This window comes from Sarcophilus harrisii, chromosome 3 (assembly GCF_902635505.1).
Source record: "Sarcophilus harrisii chromosome 3, mSarHar1.11, whole genome shotgun sequence".
In the NCBI taxonomy this organism is placed as follows: Eukaryota; Metazoa; Chordata; class Mammalia; order Dasyuromorphia; family Dasyuridae; genus Sarcophilus; species Sarcophilus harrisii.
Genome location: NC_045428.1, coordinates 565,241,179 through 565,257,006, shown reverse-complemented (window position 1 = coordinate 565,257,006; position 15,828 = coordinate 565,241,179). Strand labels below are relative to the sequence as shown.

The following is a 15,828-nucleotide window of genomic DNA, read 5'->3' as shown; positions in this document are numbered from 1 at the left end:
ACCTGGCACACAGTAAGCAGTTAATTAATGCTTGTTTGTCAACTGACTAAAGGAAAGAACTGTCTCTTTTATCTCTGTATGTCAATGCTATTGGGTATGGTCCAGAACATAATAGGCATTTAATAAGTGTGTGTTTATTCATTTGAGAGGAAATGTAATTTAGTGGAAGTGACATGAGATGACCATATTTTAAATCTCATTTCTGCCACTTACTATCTTTGGGCAAATTTCTCTTTACCTCAGTTTCTCCAACTATAAAATGAGAAAGTTGGATTAGACATATTCTAAGGTGTCTCCCAATTTTATATCTATGATTTAGTGATCGGATTTTAAATTAAAATTCCTGGTAATGAGTCCCAGTCCAGCCACTTACTGTCTACATATCCTTGAACAAGATTGATCTCCTCTCAGAACTTTAGTTTCCTTCTCTGTAAAATGAAAGGGTCAGCTTAGATGAACTACAAGGTCTTATGGTCCCCATAATCCTCACTCATGGTTTCCAGCAGCCCAACCAATCGACTCTCTTACCAGATGACCGGTCTGTCCAGACGAGCTGTATAATGCAGTTTCTAGGTCATGGTCCAATCAACCGTGATGAGCCGTTTGACTGTATCCTTATACAGAAATGACATTTTTAATTTATGGATCAAGTTAGATTTGAGGTCACTAGAAAGCCTAAAAGTTCTTTTATATGACTCAGCAGGAATGAAAAACTGAACATCAGCATGAAATCCATTGTCCTCTGCTGCACTTGGATCCACCTGGAATATGCTGTTCAGTTCTGGGTAGCATGTGTGGAAGGTCACAAAGAAGCTAGAGAGCCCCCAGAGAAGGATGACCATGATAATGAAGGGCCTTGAGACCTGCATGAAAATGAATGAAAGAATTAAAGCATTCTGGGATGAAGAAGAGACTTGAGGGTAAGAAGGAAGAAGTGAGAACTGTCTTTAAATATTTGAAAGGCTGACAAGTAGAAAAAGAGTCTGACTTCTGCTTGGCCCCAGAGCAGAGCTAGGAACAGTGGGTAGAAGATATAGAAATACAAATTTAGGACGGATGTCAGGAGGAACTTTTTAACCAAGTTCAGTGAAAACCTTGAGGACCTGTATAAATGGTAGCTACCAGTGATAATGATGATTTCTCATAAATGGCTATAAAGAAGATTTCTCCCATTCAGAAAGTGCAAGTATTATCCTTATGTTATAGATGAGAAAACTAAGGCCCAGAGAGGTTTAGTGACTCCGGATCATAGATCTAGATCTGGAATAAAGTTCAGAGGCCAACCTCTTCATGTTCCAGATGAGGAAACTGAGGACCAAAGAGACAAAGAGTCTTGCCCAAATTCTTTTTTATTTTTTTATAATAATAGCTTTTTATCTTCAAAATAGATGCAAAGATAGTTTTCAACATTCACCTTTGCAAAACCTTGTGTTCCAAATTTTTCTCCCTCCTTGCTTCCCTAGATAGCAAGTAATCCAATACCTTACCCATATTTTAACATATCTTGCCCAAATTCACCCAAATTTTTAAGCATCAGAGATAGGATTTGAACTCTGGGTCTAAAGTCAATGGACTACAATTTCACACTGTGACTCAACCCTGTTCCCACAGGATGTATCAGACCCAATATGTATTGAGTTGGCTTTGTGATTTTAATTGTCATTATACTTCCCCAGAGAGGGGACTTTCTCAGATGGACTGCACTGCAACATATTGTCCTAGAAAGTTGCTTGGGCCACCGTGAGGGTAAATTAGTTGCCCAATGTCACTTAGCCAGTAGGAAATCAGAAGCAGGACTGGAAGTCAAGTTTTTCTTTTTATACCATGTTGCTGCTTGATTGAGATTTAGAATTGGAAAAGACCATAAAAATCACCTAAACCCATTTTACAGATGGAAAATGAAGGCTTAAAGAAATAAAGTGACATATTTATGTTCACCCTGGTAAAGAGCGGAGCTGACACTTAAATTCAGGTCCTCTGAATGAGGATGTCCTTCAAGGACCTTGCCAACTTAGAGGCTCTAGGATTCTGTGACAACTCCACAGGGCAACCCTCCCCGTGCCTCCTACTTCCTCCTTCCCCAGCATCAGGTTGGGGCTCCTTCTGCGAGCTGTGGGCCCCCTCTGCTGCCCGGTGACAGGACTGCTGCGGCCTCCAGAAGCCAGCCTACTTCACAAAAGAAATAAAATGTGATTTCTTCTCTCTTCTTCCCTTAATGGAGGAAAGCCCATGTAGGCATGAAATTGGAATTGCTTTGGCCTATTAACAGCTTTGGTAGTTGAGCTCCACTGACCCCTGAAGTACATTAATATCTCAGCGGCAAGTGGGTGAACTGCAGTAAATGGTGTGGGGCTTTCCCAAGGAGAAGAAGACAGCCACAGGAGAATCACTGCGTCCCCTGCTCGGCCTGACGGGATTGCTGGAAATGTGGGGCTGACGGTGCCGGAGGTCCAAGGAAAGAACTCCCAGTGGGCTGAGCCATTTCTGAGGAGGAAGAAGAGGCAGAAAATGAGAGTTAGCAGGAAGTAGTAAAAAGTCTTCCTGGGACAATTCCTCTGGACTCAAAGGACTCTTGTTTCTGTCACTTGGGTACCTGTGCTTCCCTCTCTGGTCTTCTGTTGGTTCATCTTTAAAACAGACAAATTCGGCTAATTCTGATCTTAAAGACACTATTGCTTTACAGGGGAAGAAAGTGATGCGCAAGGAGGGGAAAGGAATTATTAAAGTCACACAAAAAGCCAGTGGCAAAGCTGGAATCCGAGTCTGGTGCTTCTGGGGTTGAGTTTCTTTGTTGTCATAAGGAGGGAGAGTAAGGGAAGAAATAAGGGTGCAGGGCAGAAAAAGGGAGGCCAGGAATACCAGACTATCCCAAGCTTCCTAAGGAAAGTGACAAATACTTTCACAAGAAATGAGGGCAAGTTCCTGTGAAAATTTTAACCCCAGCTGTAAATGATTAATAATCCACTGGCTTTTTTCCAATAACTAAGGGTTTTCACAACAATCTTGGAAGGTTTGGAATGTTATAGGCTCAAAGAAAAAGGGTCATAGATCAAAGAGCCGAAACCTTAGGGGGTCATCATTTTGTAATGTAATTTATTAAGGGCCAAGCACCATGCTAAGTGCTGAAGGAACAAAATGAGGCAAAAAATAGTTCCTGACTTCAAGAAGCTTACGATCTAAGGGGGGAGACAGCATGCAAACAGGGACATGAAAGGGAAAGAATCATCACCATCATCATCATCACTAGCATATATATATATATATATGTATATATATATATATATATATATATATATATATGTCACTTACTATGTGCCAGACACTATGCTAAGTGCTGTACAAATGTTATCACTTCTTCATCACCACAATCCTGTGAGATAGGTGCTATTAAAGTGAAAGATAAAGTGTTCTGTTTTGGTCATCTCATTAGCTCTCATGGGTTTAATTATCATTTCTAGGAAGGTGGGTCCCAGATCTATATATTTAGCCCTAACTTCTCTTCTGAGCTTTAGTCTTGAATCACCAACTACCTGCTGGGTATCTCAAACATAATATCCAAACCAGAACTCCCTCCCTAGATAGATAGATAGATAGATAGATAATAGATAGATAGATAGAGGGATGATAGAGATAGATGGATAGATAGATGATATAGATAGATCGATAAATGATAGATAGATGATTAGACAGATGATATAAATAGATCAATAGATAGATGATGTAGATAGATGATATAGATAGGTAGATAGATGCTGTAAATAGATAGATGGATAGATAGATGATTAGATAGATAGATAGATAGATAGATGATAGATAGAGATAGATATGGATAGATAAATATATATCTTCATCCCCACAAGATTCTCCCTCTGCCTAACACTGAAGTTACCCTATCTTCCCAGTCACCCATTGGTGTCTTCAGCTCTACTCTCACACCCACCTGACATCTGATATATTGCCAAGCCTTCTCTTACAAACTTTCCCATATACCTCCTTCTTTCCTCTGACACTGTCACCACCGAGGTGTGGACTCTCATCACCTCACACCTGGACTATTTACCTGCCTCAAGTCTCTCTCCACTTCAATCCATCCTCCATTCAGCTGCCAGAGTGGATTTTCCTGGAACCCAGGTTTGGCCTTTTTCTACCTTTCCAATCTTTTTTTTTTTAATTAAAGTTTTTGTTTTAATTTTTCAAAACATACGCGTGGACAATTCTTCAACATTAGCCCTTGCAAAATCTGTGTTCCAATTCCCCCTCCCCTAGATGGCAAGTTGTCCAATATATGTTAAACATGAAGAAATATATGTTAAATCCAATATATGCATATGCATTTATACAATTATCATGTCACACAAGAAAAATCAAATCAAACCAGTAAAAAAAGAAAGAGAAGCAAAGCAAAATGCAAGTAAAGGACAACAAAAAGAGTGAAAATGTTATGTTGTGGTCCACATTCAGGTCCCATGGTCCTCTCTCTGGGTATAGCTGATTCTCTTCATCACAAGATCATTGGACCGGGTCTAAATCATCTGATTGTTGAAAAGAACCATGTCCATCAGAATTGATCATCATATAGTCTTGTTGCTGTGTACAATGATCTCCTGGTCCTGCTCATTTCACTCAGCATCAGTCCATGTAAGTCTCTCCAGGCCTCTTTGAAATCATTCTGTTGGTAATTAGTTATAGAACAATAATATTCCATAACATTCATATACCATTATTTATTCAGCCATTCTCCAATTGATGGGCATCCACTCAGTTTCCAGTTTCTAGACACTACAAAGACGGCTGCCACAAACATTCGTGCACATACAGGTCCCTTTCCCTTCTTTATGATCTCTTTAGGATATAAGCCCAGTAGAAACACTGCTGGGTCAAAGGGTATGCACAGTTTGATAACTTTTTCAGCATAGTTCCAAATCATTCTCCAGAATGGCTGCATCTGTTAACAGTTCTACCAACAATGCATCAGTGTCCCAGTTTTCCCATATCCCCTCCAACATTCATCATTATTTTTTCCTGTCATCTTAGCCAATATGAGAGGTGGGTATCTCAGAGTCATCTTAATTTACATTTCTCTGATCAATAGTGATTTGGAACATTCTTTCATATGAGTAGAAATAGTTACAATTTCTTCATCTCAAAATTATCTGTTCAGGGGCAGCTAGGTGGCACAGTGGACAGAGCACCGGCTGTGAAGTCAGAAGGACCTGAGTTCAAATGTGACCTCAGACACTTAACACTTCCTAGCTGTAGGTCCCTGGGCAAGTCACTTAACCCCAATTACTCAGAAGAAATAAAGAAAGAAGAAAATTGTTCATATTCTCTGACCATTTATCAACTGGACAATGGTTTGAATGCTTGTAAATTTGAGTCAGTTCTTTATATATTTTAGAAATGAGGGCTTTAAATGAAGGCTTTATCAGAACCTTTGAACGTAAAATGTTTTGCAAGTTTATTGCCTCTCTTCTAATTTTGTCAGCATCAGTTTTGTTTGTACAAAACCTTTTTAACTTAATATAATTAAAATTATCTATTTTGTGATCAATAATGATCTCCAGTACTTCTTTGGTTGCAAATTACTTCCTCCTCCACAGATCTGAGAAGTAAACTATCCTTTGTTCTTCTAATTAGCTTATAGTATCACTCTTTATATCTAGATCATGACCCCATTTCAGCCTTATTTTGGTATATAGTGTTAGTGTGGGCCAATGCCTAGTTTCTGCCGTACTAATTTCCAGAATTAGTTTTTGTCAAATAGTGAGTTCTTTTCCCAAAAGCTGGGCTTTTGGGCTTGTCAAACACTAGATTACTATAGTCATTGACTATTTTATCCTGTGAACCTAACCTATTCCACTGATCCACTACTGTATTTCTCAGCCAGTACCAAATCTACTTTTCCAATTTTACATGTTACTCTCTTCCACCCAACTCTATGGTCCAGTAACCCTGGGCTCCTAGCTGTCCCTCCTTCACCACCTCCCAACTATGCATTTGCTCATTGTCCCCCTTGTCCAGAATGGTCTCCAAGCCTTCAGTGACACGGTTCAAGATAGTTCAAACCCTATCTTCTACAGGCATCCTTTCCCCACAGCACAAACTACTAGTCCCTTAGATTACCTTTGCATTATACTGTATGTACAGACCATTCAATGTGGCCTCCCCACTGAGAGCATAAGCTCTCTGTGGGCAGGAACTGTGTTCTTGCCTCTCATACATCTCCAGTGCCCCTTCATATATGCTTGTTAAATGACAAGAGTTTGTTAGTTAGCTCTTTCCAAGTGCTCTTCCCTCAGGCCCTCTGACAGGTGTCTATACGGCATCTCAAGGAAGGAGAGGGGGGAAAGGAGCTGAGTAAAATAGAGCTAGTATAAAGAAGGGGGCTCTGGGAAGTAGCCACAGGAATTCCATGGCCAAACTGAAGGGAGAAGGAAGAGTCTTAGAAATCCTTCTCTCGGTCCAAGAAGGTTTCCACAAGGAAGTGAGTTTTGAGACTTGGATTTTCCTGATTGGTAAAGCAAGCAGAGGAGCAGAGAAGGGAAAGGGACCCAGGAGGTCTAGTTTCCTGTGAGGAGGTTTTCCCCAAACTCTCCTCTGGCTCATAGCAAAGACTTTCTGAAGGAAAAGAGAAAAAACAAAGGGAAAAATTTTGAGAAAGGTCAGTTGACCTCCAATGTACTTGCTCCAGGAAAATAAAAACTTCATTAAAGACCTTGTCTTCCTCCTTCTGTTATTGAAAGCAGTTAAGAAATGAACATTTCCCCCCACCCAGCTCTGACATTTTCAATTTTCTCAGGTGAGATGGGGCTCTTGGGTTTAATCCAGTAGCTAGGACAAATAAATTCCTCTTCCACTCTCTTGGGACTAGCAAGGTCTGCCTGGCCCACAGAGGGGCAGGACAGTAATGAAAAACAGCCTGCCTTTGGCCATCCTGAGTAAGCACCCCCTGGTCTTTCCTTCAAAGGAAGAGGAAATAGGGTTTATCCTGGGAGCCTCAGTGAACCAGAGGCCTGGAGTCCAGCTGTGAGGTTCTGTTCCCCCCAAGGCCCTTCCTCTTCAGGAATCCTTAGCTATTCTATCTGGGAACCTTCTGTGGCACTCTGATGAGAGAGGGGGATGCAGTTTAGACAGACAGCATCCAAGAGCCTGGGCCCTAGAGTCACAGAGTCATATAAGCCTTTGGCATGAATTTTATATATAAACTTGAGTCTCTCCCTCACCTTATTGGGAAAATTGAAGACAATAGGATCTCTTCACCACTTACCCCCTGGACAAACTGAGAATTTATTATGGAGCATACAAAAGAAAGTGGTTTGAACTTCTCAGAGCAAAAAGTCAAAGAAATTTCAAGCATTTAGACTGTAAAATTTTCTTGGGGGTGGGGTGGGGGTAGAGGGATTCCCAGTATCTTTCTCAGTAACATCTAAAGTAACAGATCTAAAACTGTTCCACAAAGCAGAAATCATCAAAACACTTTGTTGCCGGTTAAAAACTAGATCCATCAATGGAACAGATGAGGTACATACTATACAGAAGTGAAAGAACACAGTAATCTAGGATTTGATAACCTCAAAGATCTCATCTATTGGAGTAAAAAGCAGTATTTGACCAAAACACTGTTGAAAAAATTGGAAATCAGATTGGTAGAAACTAGATAGAAGTCAGCATCTCACAAGGTAAACTGAGATAAGGTTAAATGAGTACATGATTCAAACAGGGTAATGTCTTAAACAAATTAGAGGGGTAAGAAAGAAAACATCCATCAGATTCATGGAAAGGGAAAGAGTTCATGACCAAATAAAGGATAACATAAGGCAAGATATACCATCATGACTACATAAAATTAAAGTCTTTCTCTCCCACAAACTCATTGTAGCTAAAATTATTTTATTTTATTAAAACACATTGTTTTATGAATCATGTTGGGAGAGAAAAATCAAAAAAGGGAAAAACCACAGGAGGAAAAAAAAACAGAAAAAAAAGAAGTGAAAAGAGCATGTGCTGATTTACATTTAATTTCCCTACTTCCTTTTCTGGATGCAGATGGAATTTTCTGTCCAAAGTCGATTGGGATTGCATTGAATCATTGAACCACTGAGAAGAGCCAAGCCTTTCATAGTTGATCATCACACATTTTTCTTGTTACTGTGTACGGTGTGTTCTTGGTTTTGCTTGTTTCACTCAGCATTAGTTTATATGAATCTTTCCATGCCTTTTTAAAATCAGCTTGTTCATTTTTTATAGAACGATAAAATATACCATTACCTTCATGTACCAGAATTTGTTCAGCCATTCCCCAACTGATGGACATCTGCTCAGTTTCCAATTCTTTGCCACCACAAAAAGAGTGACTACAAACATTTTTGCACATGTGAGTCCTTTTCTCTCCTTTATAATTCCCTCCTTTATGACCCAGGCATTTTGAAAGGCACTGCTAGGGCACAGGGTATGCACAGTTTTATAGTTCATTGGGCAGAGTTCCAAATTGTAACTAAAATTAGAAAAGAATCAGCTAAATGATAGGAAAAAATCTTGGCAGCACGTTTCCCTCCAATAGATTTCATTTCTTTTTTTTAAATGGTATTTTATACATTTATTCAATTACATGTCAAGACAATTTCCAGCATTCATTTTTACAAGATTTTTAGTTCCACATTTTTCTCCCTCTCTTTCTCCCCTCCCCACTTCCTAAAAATGGTAGGCAATTTAATATAGGTTAGACATGTGCTATCATGTAAAACATATTCCATATTAGTTACACTTGTGAAAGAAGAAATAGATCAAAAGAAAAAATACCAAAAAAGAATGAAATAAGTGGGAAAGTATGCTTTGATCTACATTCAGAGTCCATCAGTTCTTTATCTGGATGTGGACAGCATTTTCCTTTGTGAATCCTTCACCTTGGGTCATTGTGTTGCTGAGAAAAGCTGATCATCATGCGATGTTACTGATATTGTGTACAATGTTCTTCCGCTTACTTCACTTAGCATCAGTTCATCGAAATCTCTCCAGGTTTTCTGAAATTTGCCTGTTCATCATTTCTTTTTCTTAAGTCTTTTTTTTTTCTTTTTTTGCTAAGGCAATTAAGTGACTTGCCTAGGGTCACGCAGCCAGGAAGTGTTAAGTATCTGAAGCCAGATTGGAACCCAGGTCCTCCTGACTTCAGGGCTGGTGCTCTATCCACTGTTCCACCTAGCTGCCCCTGTTCATCATTTCTTAGACAATAATAGCATTGCATCATTTTTCTTACAACAATACATTGCATTCATATACCACAACTTGTTCAACCATTCCCCAGTTTGTGGGCATCCCCTCAATTTCCAGTTTTCTACTATGACAAAAACAGCTGCCATAAATATTTTTATATATGGAGGTCCTTTCCCCTTTTTATGATCTCTTTGAGATACAGATCTAATAGTAGTATTGTTAGATCAAAAGGTATGGACATTTTAATTGCCTTTTTGGCATAGTTCCAAATTGCTCTCCCAAATGGTTGAATCAGTTCACAACTCCACCAACAGTGCTTGAGTATCCCAATTTTCCCACATCCTCTCCAACATTTATCATTTTCTTTTTTTCTCATATTAGTCAATCTGATAAGTTTGACATGGTATCTCAGAGTGGTTTTGATGTTATATTTTTCTTATCAAAAGTGATTTAGAGCATTTATTCATATACTAATAGGTAGCTTTTATTTCTTCATCTGAAAACTGCCTGTTCATAACCTTTGACCATTTATCAATTGGGCAATATCTTGTATTCTTTTAAATTTAATTCAGTTCTCTACTTATTTGAGAAATGAGGCCTTTATCAAAGATGCTTGCTGTAAAAATTGCTTTCCAGATTTCTGCTTTCCTTCTAATCTTGGCTGGTTTGACGTTGTGCAAAACCTTTTTAAATTTAATATAATCAAAACTATCTATTTTACATTTCATAATTATTTTTATCTCGTTTGGTCATGAGTTCTTTCCTTCTTCCTAGATCTACACATAGGTTATTCCTTGTTCTTCTAATTTACTTATAGTGTCACTCTTTATGTCTAAATCATGTACCCATTTTGATCTTATGTTTGTATATGATGCATATGTTGGTCTATACCTAGTTTGTGCCCAGTCATTTTTCATAAAAGGAGTTTTTATCCCAAAATCTGGGGTCTTTGGGTTTATCAAACACTAGTTTACTATGGTCATTTGCTACTGTGTCTTGTATACACGGCAACAACAAGATTATACAATGATCAATTCTGATGGCCGTGGCTCTTTCCAACAATGAAATGATTCAGATCAGTTTCAATAACCTTATGATGCAGAGAGTCATCTACCCTCAGAGAGAGGACTGTGGGAACTGAGTGTGGACCCCAACATGGCATTTTCACTCTCTCTATTGTTAATTTGCGTTTTGTTTTCTTTCTCAGTTTTTTTTTCCTTCTTGATCCGATTTTTCTTGTGCAGCAAGATAATTGTGTAAATATGTATATGTATGTATATATATATATATATATATATATATATATATGATTTAACATATTTTAACATATTTAACATGTATTGGATTACCTGCCATCTAGGGGAGGGGGTGGGGGGAAGGAGGACAAAATTTGGAACACAAGGTTTTGCAAGAGTCAGTGTTGAAAAATTATTCATGCAGATATTTTGTAAATAAAAAGCTTTAATTAAAAAAAATTTATGTTATGATCCACATTCAATGCTGACAATGTTCTTTCTAGCTGCACATGGCTCTCTCCATCATAAATTTTCCAATAAATTTTTAATCTGTCTTTCCACTGCCCTTTTTTAAATGTAATTTTTATTGCAGTATAATCCAAAAAAAAGAATACATTAAATATTTTTGCCTTTCTACATTTGATTTTGAGGTTTTGTACCCTAACACATGATCAATTTTTTGTGTAGGTACCATGTGCTACTGGAAAAAAGGTTTATTCTATTCTGTTCCCAGTTTTCTCCAAAGGTCTGTCATATCTACTCTTTCTAATATTTTATTCACTTCCTTAGTTTCTTCCCTGTTTATTTTTTTTTTTTGTTAGATCTATCAAATTCTGAGAAGAGAGAGTTGAGGTCTTCCACCGGTATAGTTTTGCTCTCTATATTCTTCTTGTAATTAACTTAACTTTTCCTTTAAGAATTTGGATGCTATATTGTATTTAACTTATACTTTAACATATTTAACATGTATTGGTCAACCTGCCATCTGGGGGAAAGGGTGGGGGGGAAGGAGGGGAAATACTTGAACAAAGGTTTTGCAATTGCCAATGCTGAAAAATTACCCATGCATGAATCTTGTAAATAAAAAGGAAAATAAATTTTTTTAAAAAAAAATTTGGATGCTATCCCACTTGGTGCATATTTGTTTAGTATTAATATTACTTCATTGTCTCTAGTAACTTTTAGCAAAATATAGTTTCCTTCCTTATCTCTTTTAATTAGGTCTGGTTTTGCTTTTGTTTTATCTGGATCATGATCATTTCCCCTGCTTTATTTTTTTACTTCAGGAGAAGTATAATAGATTCTGCTCCAGGTCCTTACTTTACTCTGTGTGTCTCTGTGCTTCAGCCAGCTTTCTGATAAACAATATATTATAGAATTCTGATTTTTGATCCACTCTGCTATCTGCTTCTATTTATGAAAGAGTTCATCCCATTCACATTCAATTATGATTACTAATTGTGTATTTTCCTTATCAAATTCACCTTATACCCTTGCTCTCTGTCTATGTATATTCCTTGTAGCTCTACTATTAATGACACAATTTTTAAGAATTACAAATACCATCTTCCCACAAAGGGAAGTAAACAGTTCCATTCCACTGAATTCTTTTGTTTTCTTTCCACTTTTTTCCTTTTGAGGCTTCTCTTGAGTCAATATTGCAGATCATATTTTTTGTTCAATTCTGGTCTTCTTATGAAAGCTTGAAATTCTTCTGTTTCACTGAATGACCATGTTTTTCTTCGATACATTATTCTTAATTTTGCTGGGTATATGATTATTGGTTGTAGTCCTCGATTCTTTGCTTCCTGGAATATCATGTTCCATGATCTCCAACCTTTTGATGTTGCAACTGCTAAATCCAATAAATTAATTTCCTTCTGGCCACTTGCAGTATTTTTCTTTGACCTGATGGTTCTGTAATTTGACTCTAATGTTCTTTGGAGTTTTTATTTTGGGATCTTTTTCTTTAGGTGATTGGTGGATTCTTTCAATACCTATCCTGCCCTCTGGTTCTGGGATATGAGGAAGTTTTCCTTGATAATTTCTTGAAAGATGCTATCCAGATCCTCCATTTGATAATGGTTTTCAGGTAGTCCACTAATTCTAATATTGTCTCTCCTGCACTTATGTCTGGGGTAGTTGTTTTTGTCAATGAACTATTTTACATTTTCTTCTCTTTTTTCATTCCTTTTAATTTGTTTGATTCATTCTTGGTGTCTTATATTGTCATTAGTTTCCACTTGCCCAATTCTAACTTTTAAGGAATTGTTTTCCTGTTAGCTTCTATAAATCCTTTTCCATTTGCCCAATTATACTTTTTAAGCTGTTTTCTTCAATGGATTTTTATATTTCCTTTTCCATCTGGCCAATTCTACTTTATAAGCAGTTATTTTCTTTTTCCAAGCAGTTGGCTCTTTTTTTCATAATTTTCTTACATCACTCCTTCGTTTTCCCTTCTATCTCTCCATTATGATTTTTAAGCTCTTTTTGAAGCTCTTTCATGAGTTCTTTCTGGGCTTGAGACCATTTCCCCTTTTGGGGGGGACTTAGCCCTTAGACATTTTGATATTGTTGTCCTCTTCTGAGTTTGTCATGATCTTCCTTGTCACCATAACTTTCTACGGTCAAATTATTTTTTGTTTTGTTTTGTTTTGTTTTGGGGGGGGGGGGGTTTGGCTCACTTTTTTTAAGCTTTTTTTCTTTCTTTTAAATTTGAGGTCTGCTCCTTGTGTGGATGGGGCACTGTTTCAGATTTCTTGTGTCAGGAGTTGTAGACCTGGCTGTTGACTTGATGCTTTACTGGGCCCCTCATATCTGGTATTCCATTGAAGGAGTAGTGAGGAAAGAGACTAGTGGAGGTCAGGCAGCTTATCTAGTGCTGAGCCAGGGCCCTGATGCTGGTATGTCTGAAAAGGGCTGAGACCAGTGGGGTCCCACAGGGCTGTACTAAAGCCCATGAAAGTGTGGCTGCTGGGGGTTCCTGTTTATCCAGTCCATGTTAAAGCACCGGGCAACTTTTTGAGCTGGGGTCCATCCATTACCCTGGCTGTGCTGGGTCACATGAGGGACCTTGGTATGGGGTTTGCCTGCTCCACTGCCCTGGGGTCCAGGATCTCCCACCAGTTTGCTGAGGTGCAGCTTGTTGCTAGCTTGCTGAGATATTTCCTCTTGTTCTGCATTCTGCATTCTCCTTTTACATGAGACAGGTCTTTCCTGACAATCTTCCAAGTTTCTTGGCCTGAAAGACTGTTTCACGCCATCTTTTTGCTGATTCTGCTGTTCTAGGACTTGTTTTAAGGTGCTATTTTATGGTTGTTTGGAGGTGAATATGGGAGAGTTATAGCAATTTACTGTTTACTCTACCATCTTAGCTTCTGGAATTCTCCTCTAGGTCTCATTTTTAAGATATATAGGGAACTGATTCAAGCTTATAAGAAAAGGGGTTATTTTCCCAATTGACAAATAGTCAAAAATATAAACAGGCAAATTTCAGAGGAAGAAATCAAGCTATAAAAAGCTATATTTTTCATGTACTCAATCATTAATTAGAAAAATACAAATTTAGACAATTCTGAGGTTTTAAATTATATTGGCAAAGTTGATAAAAGGGGAAAATAACAAATATTTGGGAGTGTTGGAAAAATAAGTACATTAATGCATTATTCATGGAACTGTACATTGGTCCAACTATTTTGAAAAGTAATTTGTAATGCTATCCCAAAAGTTATTAAACTGTGCATACCCTTTAAGCCAGAAATATCACTACTAGGTCTATACCCTAAAGAGATCAAAGAAAGAAAGATCAAAGTACACAAAAATGTGTATAAAAATATTTATAGCAGCTATTTTTGTGGAAACAAAAGCTAAGTGGAAACTAAGGGAATGCCCGTCAACTGAGATATGCTTGAACAAGTTATGGTACATGGATGTGATGGAATACTATTATGTTGTAAGAAATAATGAAGGAGATAGTTTCAAGGAAATCTAGAAAGATTTATACGAACTGATTCTGAGTAAAGTGGACAGTATGAGGAGAAAAATTTATACCATAAGGATATTGCAAAAACAAATAATAAATAACTTAGAGCACCTATCAATACAAAAACTGATCATGATTTCAGAGGTCACAAGAGGAAAAATTTGCCCACCTGAGAGAAAAGGATGAGACTAAGGGCATATTGGGACATATAGACATAAATTCATATGGCATATATATATATATATATATTATATATACATATATATACACACATACACCCATATACAGATACATGCATATATACAAATACATAGATACACACACAAACACTCACACACACATTGGACATGGCCAATGCAGGAATTTGTTTAACTTGAATGTACATATTTATAACAAGGGTACTGTTATTCTTTATTTCTCATTGTAGAGAGGGGAAAAGGAGAGAAAATTATCAACTGAAAAACCATTTAATTTGGGGTGGGGGGGAAATACCTCTCTGAATCTCACCCTCTTTTGTAGAATAAGATGGGTGAACTAACTGATTTTTAAATTTCCTCCCAGCTCTGACAAGCCATATAATCTAACATTTTTTGTTCTTTTTAGAGATCCCACTCCAGTATTAATATTCTGTTCTAAGGGCCCTCCCAGCTCTGACCTCCTGGGTTCTAAGCACTACCCAGCTGCCCCTCCTTGGGGTCTCCCCTCTCCTCCTGCTCACACCTTTCAGGCCTCTTCTGAATGATCAAGGATTTTTTCAAACTTAATCTAACATTTTTGATCGATTGATTCTTACCCAGTTAAGATATAACTTCCTTAAAATGGGGCAGAGCAATATGACTGATTTATTAATCAAGTCCCCCCAATACCTGACTTTTTATCTTTCAAGAACTTCGTCTTATGAAACAAAGCCCTGCCCTCAGGGAGCTCCCAATCTGAGCTGGGGACTCAGCAGTTAAAGGTAAGGAGACATTCTGCCTTCAGAAAGCCCTCAGACTGATGGGGGAAATCCTGGGGAGTACAACATCAAAGGGAGAAAGTCAGTTCTTGACCTTTACAAATCATCCATCTAAGAAAGGCTGCAAGACAGACCCAAAGGAGGGCCAGGATGCCAAACAGGGCTGGGCGTTAGAGCCTGCAGGAGGGGGGCCCATCCAGGCCGGTTCCCAGGGCACTGCTAAGGCTGATGGGAGGAGGAAAAGATGGGGCACGGAAACATGGAAAGTGTGATGCAGAAGGAGGAAAGGGGGGGCAGGAAGAGGAGAATTGGAGACTCGGACTCCCATTTTTCCTCTTCAGGACTGAAAGCTGGATCCACACCATCATTCTTCTTCCATCATTCCTGCTTTCTAAGGAAAACACTAGAGGAGCTTAATGAGAACTAGAAACTAAAGAAGGTACAAAACAAATAAGAAACAAATATTTGGGGAATTAAAGGCCAAGCTCAGCCCAGGAGGGGGGTAAAGCTTCAGCACTATATGAAGAAGTGGGGCACGGTGCTGAAGTTGTATCAATTAGTTGTTGGAGGGAGAGGAAATTGCTTCCTTTTTCCTTTTTTTTTTGTGTTCCTTTCATTTTTCTTCCTCTTCCCTTTTTCTGTTTTCCTTGTTCTTTTTTCCACAC

At 38.1% G+C, this 15,828-nt stretch overlaps 1 long non-coding RNA gene across 1 annotated transcript in view; it reads right to left on the bottom strand.

Moving 5' to 3' along the window:
- Positions 1-1,592: 1,592 nt before the first annotated feature.
- LOC116422838 overlaps positions 1,593-15,828 on the bottom strand; it is a 49,295-nt gene continuing 35,059 nt past the window's right edge. Inside the window, exon 3 of the long non-coding RNA XR_004233372.1 lies at positions 1,593-2,484. This is a non-coding gene — a long non-coding RNA (uncharacterized LOC116422838). The remainder of the gene's footprint in view (positions 2,485-15,828) is intronic.